The sequence below is a fragment of the Bufo bufo genome, chromosome 4 (assembly GCF_905171765.1).
Source record: "Bufo bufo chromosome 4, aBufBuf1.1, whole genome shotgun sequence".
In the NCBI taxonomy this organism is placed as follows: Eukaryota; Metazoa; Chordata; class Amphibia; order Anura; family Bufonidae; genus Bufo; species Bufo bufo.
Window position 1 is genome coordinate 554,412,735 of NC_053392.1, and position 10,509 is coordinate 554,423,243.

Genomic DNA, 10,509 nt, shown 5'->3' on the forward strand with positions numbered 1-10,509 from the left:
CCTTGTCTGCTGAAACGGTCCGTTACAAGCACTCACAAGTGCCCATGGGTAGCGTTCCCATGAATAATATGAAAAATTAAAATCAGGCATCATATTGTACATGACAATCTCTTTCTAACAAAGCAAGAACATGCCCTGTACCTCACATGGAACCAGAGATCTCCACATTCATTGCTCTGCTAGATTTATATCAAGCTGTGTCTTTTCTAAGGGGGCATGTCCATGCTCAGGAGGCAGTTGAAGAACGAAACTGAGCATGTGCGGCTATCTCAGTGAGGAGGACAAAGAAATAACCCAAAAAAACAAACACCAGGTGGCGCTATACAGATACATTTTATTGAATAACTCAGTAGCTATGCCAAATTTTAAATTACATGCAATTACAAAAGTATTCAGATCTAGGTGCAGGTTTGAAAACTGTAGAATATTTTTCATGGGATAACCCCTATAATTAACTCGGTGGGTACTCTCTGTCAAAGCACTCGGCATAACATAATTGTTCACTGTTATGGGGGGCAATCCACTGTATTTTTGCAATTTTTACACAATGTAATTGATCTTCTCTAAAGATGATTAAGAATCCTTGAAAACCAATCTTCAGTTAAAAATGCTTACAATGGCATTACAAATAAGAAGAAAAGAGCATCTTCCCCTAACATAAAAATATAAAAAACCTACCACTAAATAAAGTTCCCGCACATGTCATATACAGAAACTTGTGGTGTTTATGATGCTCTCAATGTATTCAGCATGCAACATCCCAGACACCCTTCATTCATTCACTTCTAAATTAATAGAAATACATAGTTATCTCTTTCTCTCTAGACAGCGGAGAAGGAAATTGTGGGGACATTAGATACCATAATTATCCCTGGGGCTATATGTGAGGGACTATTTTCTATGCAGAGGAGGAAGGAGTTAACAAGAACTAAATACAACGCATCCTGGGAGATGCAGATGCTTGTCTCATGTGAACTGCTACCTATCAACAAAAAGCAAATGTGTAGTCCAGAAAAGCAGATAAGTATCGTAAGTTAAAAAAAAGCTTTACATTTGTGAGAATTGGACAAGGCAGAGAGCCCTTACGGTCATGTGAATGAGCCCTAAATCTCAGCTCTTTCTGAGCTAAGAAGTCACATGGGCGGTTCTGCTCAGTGGCTGACAGCCTTCCCTATGTGCCCATACACAGAGTCACTGATTAGGTTCGCCCACTTCACTCCTTAGCTCAGAATGAGCAGAGATTTAGAGGAATACATTATTAAGTTTTACTGAATCTTTCCCAATAAAACCATATATCAATCTGCTCAGCTCCTCCTGCTCTATAACATGCTGTCTGCAGATTGCTCTACATTTCATGATGACAGGTTCCCTTAAATAAAGACTGACTGTAATGCATGAACAGGCCAAGGGAAGCAGACAAGACTATATCAGACCAAGAAAACACACGATAAACTGTGACTTGTGTCTCTGTTGTTTAGTTGCTTTTCTATGGCTACTCAGTCTTTTGCACAATTTATGCATTAGCCTTTATGTTAGATTATCATGTTTTCAGTCTCACAATACTTGTAAAGTTGCATTCTGTGGTTTATTTTCACCTTGGACAACCTCCATCAGATCCCGGCTATCCCAGAGACAAGCTGACCGTGAGCGGAACTGCTCACTTTACTGTAAAACCAAAGCAATATGCAACACGCGCTAAAATCCACGTGTGCATACTGTATAGCCGTAATCCTTCAGAGCTGTGAGCATCACTTAAAGGGGTTTTCCGCAACTCTACTACTGATGACCTATTTTCTGGATAGGTCATCAATATTTGAACGGTGGGAGTCCGACACCGGTGGGGGACCCCCGCCGATCAGCTTTTCGAGAAGGCATCGGTGATCGCAATGTATGGCGCTGGTGAGCACGGAGAAGGTCGCGGCGCTCACTGGATTGCCGATGCCTTCTCAAACAGCTGAGCCGCCTCATTTGATGACCTATCCTCTCAGTATTTAAATCTCAGAAAACCCTTTTAAAATCTCTGTCAGGACTAGAGAAGCTCCATAACCTCAGAGTGCACTATTAGAACAGAGCAGTCTGTTATCAAGACAACCCCATTAATGGGCTTGTGTTTTATTTCAGCATCAATGAAAATGGAACTAAAGCCACTTTCACACACAGTCATTGTTTGATCAGTGATTTCCATCATTGATTGTGAGCTAAAACCAGATCCTACATAGACATAAGGTATAATGGAAAGATCTGCACCTGTTCTGTCTTTTTGACCCGTACCTGATTTTGGCTCACAATCCCTGATGGAAATCACTGATCAAACAATGACTGTGTGAAAGTGGCCTAAGGCACGTTTTGCACATTACCATTCTGTTGACATGTGACTGATTATTAAGGCAATTATATATGATTAGGGAAAATCATTTCTTTTTCATACTGATTGTACTTTGATAATGAGAAACCTTTCATTCCTGTGCTTATGCATGAAAGGGGTGGTTTGGCAATAGCCGCTATGGCCCTAACACGTGACCCACACACACTTACCTGCCCTGCCAGGAGGGAGAGTTTAAGTCCAGACAGTGTGGAGGAAGCACATGTCAGAGCTCCTACTCCAAAGGATCATATCCAGTTCTCCCGTGAGACCATTACTCTATGGATATTACCAGAATCCAAGCCTGTATCACACAGTGGACACCTATATCCACAAGTGCCATTTAATTGCCACACAACCAGCCACCATACCTCCTGGTGAGCAAGACTGCACTTTGTACCTACCACTGCTGGATGTGCCACAAGTTATATTCTGCACTAAGGCTACTTTCACACTAGCTACTTATAATACAACCGTCTGCATCCGTTATGAACAGATCCGGTTGTATTATCTTTAACATTGCCAAGACGAATCCGGCATTACCCCCATTGAAAGTCAATGGGGGACGGATCCATTTTCTATTGTGGCAGAGAAAACGGATCCGTCCCCATTGACTTGCATTGGGGGTCACGCCGGATCCGTCTTGCTCCGCATCCCCAGGACGGAAAGCAAAATACAACATGTTGCGGTTTGCTCTTCAGTATGAGAATTGAACACATTTTGGAGCATTCCGTTCTGTTCAGTTTAGTTCCCATTGACAATGAATGGGGACAAAACTGAAGCGTTTTTTTCTGGGACTCAATACCGGAAAACTTAAAAGCTAGTGGGAAAATACCCTAGGTAAAGAGGGACTTTTATACCTTTCCACTGCACCTATCCCCAGGGAGCAACAGCCTGAGGGAGTACACCGTGACACAACACCTCATCAGGGCCACTACCACTCCCATCCTCTGGACCGGCTCCTCAGGGGCTTGCTACACACCCACCAATCAGATATTAATGTTCTATCCTTGCGGAATAGGCCATCATTATTAATGTTCAAAGATGTTCACCGGCATAGAAGAGTCTGATTGCAGTTCCTTACCATTTTAAAGACCTCTCCTCACTGTCAGTGAACAGCCTTTAATTTTATCTACAACGGCAATCAATGGGTATTATCAATCAAAGGCAATGGTAGCACATACTTCCCAACTTTAGAAATTTGTAAAGAGGGACAACATGCGGCAATTATTTTCAAACTAGGCCACACCTCTAACTCTGCCCAAAGCATAACTATACACACCCAGTCCCGTTAATGCCCCCACATAGTAATTATTCTCCATTTGTGCCAGCACAAAGTAGTAATGCCCACACTGTGCCCCCTTCACTATAGTAATGCACATATGTGCCCCTTCACAGTAGTAATGCCCACATTGTGCCCCTCATAGTAGTTATGGCCAAATTGTGCCCTTTCACAGTAACTATGGCCAGATATGTGCCCCTTCACTGTTGCTATGCCCAGATATGTGCCCCCTCACAGCAGTTATGCCCAGATATGTGCCCCTCACAATAGTTATGCCCAGATATGTGCCCCTCACAGTACTTATGCTAAGATATGTGCCCCCTCACAATGGTTATGCCCAGATATGTGCCCCTCACAGTACTTATGCCAAGATATGTGCCCCCTCAGAGAAGTTATGCAAAGATATGTATAATAGTATGTAGTATATTGGGCAGGCTAGATGGGCCAAATGGTTCTTATCTGCTGACACATTCTATGTTTCTATGTGCCCCCCTACCCAAGTAGTTATGGCCAGATGTGCCCCCTTCAGAATAGTTAATATAGCCCTTCACAGTCAATATTCCAAGATGTGCCCCCTCACATTAGTTATGCCAAGATATGTGTTCCCCGTCAGTAGATATGCCCAAATGTGCCCCCTCAAAGTAATTATACCCAAATGTGCCACCTCACAGTAGTTATGCCCAAATGTGCCCCCTCAGAGTAGTTAGGCCCAAATGTGCCCCCTCACAGTAGTTGTGCTCAAATGGGCCCCTTCAGAGTAATTATTCCCAAATGTGTCCCCTCAGAGTAATTATACCAAAATGTCCCCGCTCGGAGTAAGGCCCAAATGTGTCCCCTCAGAGTAATTATACCAAAATGTCCCCGCTCGGAGTAAGGCCCAAATGTGCCCCGTCAGAGTAATTATACCCAAATGTGCCCCCTCATGAAGTAAAAAAACAAGCGAACAATAAAAGGTTCCCCCGATGCTCACAGCTCAGATGCCGGCGCATCCCAGCAGCAGCACGATGCAGTCACACATTGCACTGCTGGTCTGTGGAGGAGAAGCACAGATGCCGATTCTCTTCTTCTCCTACACAGACCAGCAGCGTGATGTGTGACTGCATCATGCTGCTGCTGGGGATTGCCTGAAGCTGAGAGGAATGGTGAAGCGGGGAGCGGACAGTTAGCTGAGAGTAGAACATACCTCGTCCGTTCCAGGACCACGGGACAGCCACTGAAATTGATCCGGGACGGTTGGGAGGTATGGTCAGATACTTTGCAAGTAGTGATTATCATTAGCTGCGATCAAAAACAAGAGTCCTGCACTCGGCATAGCCCTGTGCACAATGGTGGCTGTCCTTAGAGCCTCCATACAGCCTTGGTGTGCTGTTGTACAAGCTCTGTCAGACTCTTCATGAATGCAGATATTCTCACCTTATGGTGGCCTCATGCATATTTTTTTTGCATTGTTTTTACATTTGTGTTTTTGTGTGGTTTCTTTGTGTGGTAAAAACGCCAACTCCAGACGTTAACTGAAAGTCTATGGGATATATGAAATGCAGGACACACTTGTGTTTTATTGTGTTTATTTTTTCAATTTGCATGTTTTTTGTGTTTGTTTGTTTTTTAACACATGTTGAAGCAATTGTACTTTTCAGGTGCTCCCCTTCTCTGTACAGAAAAAAAAGAACAAAAAAATAGCAATTTACATGTGTTAACACAAAAACTCCACCCAAAATCCCCCCCCCCCCCAAAAAAAACCTCCCAGTATTGACCGTAAAAAAAAAAAACGGTCGACAAAAAGAGTTACAAATTGGCGCATCCAGGGTTTCTACTCTTTTTTCTGACATGCTCAAAAAGGAGTCAGGGTTAAGGGAAAGGGTCGAGTCAGAGTCAAAACTGTCTATCCCTGCACCACATTTATCATCAAGCCTGTGCAACTGATATGCAAAAAATGGTTTGAAGTTTTTTTTAGTGCCAATAAAAAACACCAGAGCAAATCTGAGAAAGAAGGGGAAAATACCTCTAGGGGAGAACACCTATGTGCTTAGGAGTTGGATGGAGCATTCCTGCCTCTGCATGAAATCAGAGGTATAGGTAGTACAGTGGAGGTTGTGTGGCCCTCTATGCAAGCCCTAATAGGACACTGTTCATAACTGAGCCACAATTTAACTATGTGCATGAGCCCTTAGCCAGACTGTGCCCTAAATGTGAACATCTATAACTTTTTATTTTCTTATCAGATTACAAATTCCTTTGTATGAAATTGGAAGCATATGGAGGTACCGAATAGCCCTGTGTGTGTGTTGTAAGACTCCATGCATAGTGCATAAAAGTCATCAGCACTTTGCTAACTCAGTAACTAAGGAGCTCCAAACCTCCTCAGATATTAACATCAGCATAAAAGCTGTGTGCCAGGAGCTTCGTGGAATGGGTTTCCATGGTCAAGCAACTGCACACGAGCCTTACATCACCAAACACAATGCCATGTGTCGGATGGAGTGGTGTAAAGCACGTCCTCACTGGACTTTGGAGCAGTAGAAATCAAGACATTTTGGCCAATTGTGTGCTTCCAACTTTAGGGGAACTGTTTGGGGAAGGCCCTCTTCTGTTCCAGCATGACTGTGCCCAAGTACACAAATCAAGGTCCATAAAGGCATAAAGGTTGGGTGAGTTTGATGTGGAAGAACTTGACAGATTCACAAAGAGCCCTGACCTCAACCCCAACCAATACATTTGGGATGAACTAGAACACAGATTGCGAGCCAAGCCCTCTCGTCCAACATCAGTGTCTGATCTCACAAATGGACTTCTGAAAGGGGTTGTCTAAAGCTCTGAACCTGGACATAAGCTCCCCTTCACTCATTTACCATGTTTGAGTGGTGCATCAGAGCATTTCTTGCTCTGATGGTTCCCCTTGCCCTGCGCTGCATCGCTGCATGGCTTTAGAAAAGGAGGTCATAAAAGATACTGCACATGTCAGATACTTTTGTCCATATAGTGTATATTAAAAGATAGCTACTAACATTCAATAGAAACATGCAAAAAAAAAAAGGCTTGAGGATCTTCTTCATAAACCGTTTGTTTCTGTCATGTGGCCAGAGGAAAAGTTTTGATTTAAGGCTGTTGTAAGATATGACCTTCATAAAAGGTTTGGCATTCACAAGTACTCCTATATATTCTCTATACAGTGCCATCTGCTGGTCATGGGAAAGTGCTACCAGACTGAAGAATTTTATTTTTATATAAAGTAATTTTTATTAGCATTTTAATAATACAAACATAAGTCCCCAACACCCACATACCCCCCCCCCCCCCTCCCCAAACCATCATTATGATGCCCTCTATCTTCCATAACTTCCAACATTCGGCTACACCATCACAACCGCATAAGTATTACAAAGGCACATGCCCTTTCCCTACAGCATTCCCCACAGAACAATTATAGCAGAACTGTGATCTTATAAAGGAATATACATTTGTTATTAGCCAGAACTTCCCCACATTACATAGTGTAGAAACATTCCATATATCGTGCAAGAAATCGCCAACCGCGGAGCAAGATATGCACAGCAAGCAATAGTACCCTCACACTAATCCCAGACGGTATCTCTGAAGTTCCCTGGATGCCAGCCCGGGGGCATCAATCCAAGGAGTCCAAAGCTTTTCGAATTTGGCCATAGCACCCCTCTTCCTATAAACCCCTCGTTCCAAATTAAGTAACCAATTAATCTTGGCTATAAATTCGGTTTTACTAGGACTACCCTCATCCAGCCAATGTTGAGCAATCCGCTTACGAGCCATATACAACATTCTGGCCACTGCTATCTTCCTGGGCTCAGTGATTGAGTGATTGGCAAGTCCTCCACATACCCCAATATACAGACAAATGGGGTCACATCCAGTGTAACTTCATACAGAGAATCAATGAGATGCAGCACCGTGCGCCAAAAACCCATGAATGTTCATTTTCCCCCCTTCTTCATAAAAACAAAGCACCCATAGCTAGTGCAGTCCAAATGTCCATCTGTGACAGGATAAAGTAAAAGTTACCCATTGCCTGGCTGTGCCCGAATTGAGGCCGGCACACACTTGAATGGGTCCGCAATCCCGATGAAATGGTGCAGAATGGAGGCATGAAGTGCTTCCGTTGGTTTTCTGTCTGTGCCTCCGCACCCCAAAAAGATCTGTGGACCGTTGGATGCGGATCGCGGACCCGATTTAAGTGAATGGGTCCATGTCCGCAGATGGTGGGCACACGGTCGGTGGCCGTGCATTGCGGACCGTAATTTGCGGTTCTGGTACTCTACTCTAGTACTGTTAGAGTCCACAGCTATTGCACAGTGTGGACCACGTGGACCGCCGAGGGCAGTTAACGATACCACGTGAGACGCCGGTACGAGCGGCTGCAACTGTTAGCAGCACTTGCCATACACGGAGATGTGGAGGTAAGACAAGCCTTATCGTTACCTTACTGTTACCACGTGGGACGCACGGTTGGTCTATATTATACTATAACAGTGAGTATACTATATGAATTACAATCAAATACTTGTTGCCTCACTGTTATCACATGGGATGCAGGATCGGTTTAGACTATACCACCAACAGTGAGTATAATAGATGGATCATTATTAAAGGGTTTCTACCACTTAGTTTTCACATAATTAGCTGTCAGACACTAGCGATCCGCTAGTGTCTGCTCTACCGAACAATCCTAATATAATAGCTTATTGTGCAGCCGTTTCGCTAAAAAACGAACTTATATTGATATGCTAATGAGCCTATAGGTGCTATGGGGGCGTCATTAGCACCTAGAGGCTCGGTCTACCTTCACAAAATGCCGCCGCCCAGCGCGTCCCTCCATCTCTTCCGGAATGCGATCCTCCCTGTGAGCCAGTGGACGAATTCTCGCGCATGCGCCGTGCACGTCTGTATTCGGCGCATGCGCAGTGAATGTCTGACCGCTTTCTGCACAGACATCTCCACTGCGCCTGTTCTTTGGAGCACTATGACGTCAGTGGAGATGTCTGAGCAGTGAGCGGTCAGACATTCACTGCGCATGCGCCGAATACAGATGCGCGCGCGCATGCGCGAGAATTCGTCCGCTGGCTCACAGGGAGGATTGCATTCCGGAGGAGATGGGCGGGCTGGAGGGACGTGCTGGGCGGCGGCATTTTGTGAAGGTAGACGGAGCCTCTAGGTGCTAATGATGCCCACATAGCACCTAGAGGCTCATTAGCATATCAATATAAGTTAGTTTTTTTGCGAAACGGCTGCACAATAAGCTATTATATTAGGATTGTTTGGTAGAGCAGACACTAGCGGATCGCTAGTGTCTGACAGCTAATTATGTGAAAACGAAGTGGTAGAAACCCTTTAAGCTATTATCAAGGAGGGACTAACAAAGGAGAACTGTGAACTGAATTGAACATAAATAACTCAATGCATTGAGACAATTATATATTTTATGTTTTTTTATTTTTTATATATGCGGTCAGAGTGAATTACCTGCTCATTTACTGGATAACCAGACATTAACTATATCCTTTTCCCTTTTGTCTGTCACACATATAGTGTATCAATATATCGAGACTATTGGGTTTTATCCTCCATTTTTCACCCGGTGTGAGACTGGTATTTAGTACTATTATTGCCACATTGGCTCTATGGTTGACAGACATTGTGATTTTATTGGATGTAATATTGATATAGCCCATTGCTAATGTGATATTACCACAATTTTTTATTTTTTACATTTTATTTTTTGTTTAATATTTTCTTTATATATGTCTTCGGAGATATGTTAATAAACACGTATATGTTGGATACAATTTTATATACATGCAATCACTGTTCTTGAGTGGTTCCAAGTGAAGAGTGATAGGGTGAGTCATAGAGACATAGCACCTTTTTTCAGTATAAGCAGGGTGGTGAGCCACTATTACAGGGATGGTCAACCTGCGGCCCTCCAGCTCTTGCAAAACTACAACTCCCAGCATGCCCAGTTTGCCTACAGCTATCAGCCTACAGCAGGGCATGGTGGAAATCGTAGTTTTACAACAGCTGGAGAGCCGCAGGTTGGCCATCCCCGCTGACTATTATATAGATATAACTATATAACTTATATAACTATATACCAAATATACTATATACCAAATATGTCTAGTTTATTTCATATGTTACTAATTTTGCACTGCAAAATGCTTTATGAAAAAAAGGTAATTTTTGTGTCATCGCATAACTTTTTCATTTGTCCACCAATGTTACCAAATAAAAGAGCTACTGCTAAAAAAAACAATTGTAATGGCATTTAGGCCCAAACACTGCACATATAGGATTTCTAGTTGTGGTCAACACTCTCCATGCTGCAGTAGGGAAAACCTCTCTAGTGCAATGAATGGGCCTGAATGCCTCTGCAATCTTATTTATTTATTTATTTTCAGCAGTGGCGCTCAGTTCAGCACTGTATTGTTACACTAGCTTCACGTTTGCGTTTAGAAAGCCGGTAGGTTGTTGGAGATCACCGTATGTGGCATAGTTGGATAATGCTGTGAACCGCTGGCATGCGCAACTTTTTGTCTGAATGAAAGCTGCCATTTCTGCCAGAAAGCAGCCGAATTCCTGTGGGATCCCATAAAAATATTCTTCTAAAAAAGGAAGGCTAAATAAAGTAAAAAAAAGGAAACCCATCTCCAAAGACCAGGTTCTTGAGAGGTGTCTGACAGCAGCTGGGGGGCTGCTGTGTCTGTTCCAGGTCATGATGGTTATCTTCTATATAAGACATGAGGGGGGTGAAGGGACCTTGGGCTCAGAGAGCACAGGAAGTGATTGTTAGGCCCCTTTCACACGGGCGAGAATTCCGTGCGGGTGCAATGCGTGAGGT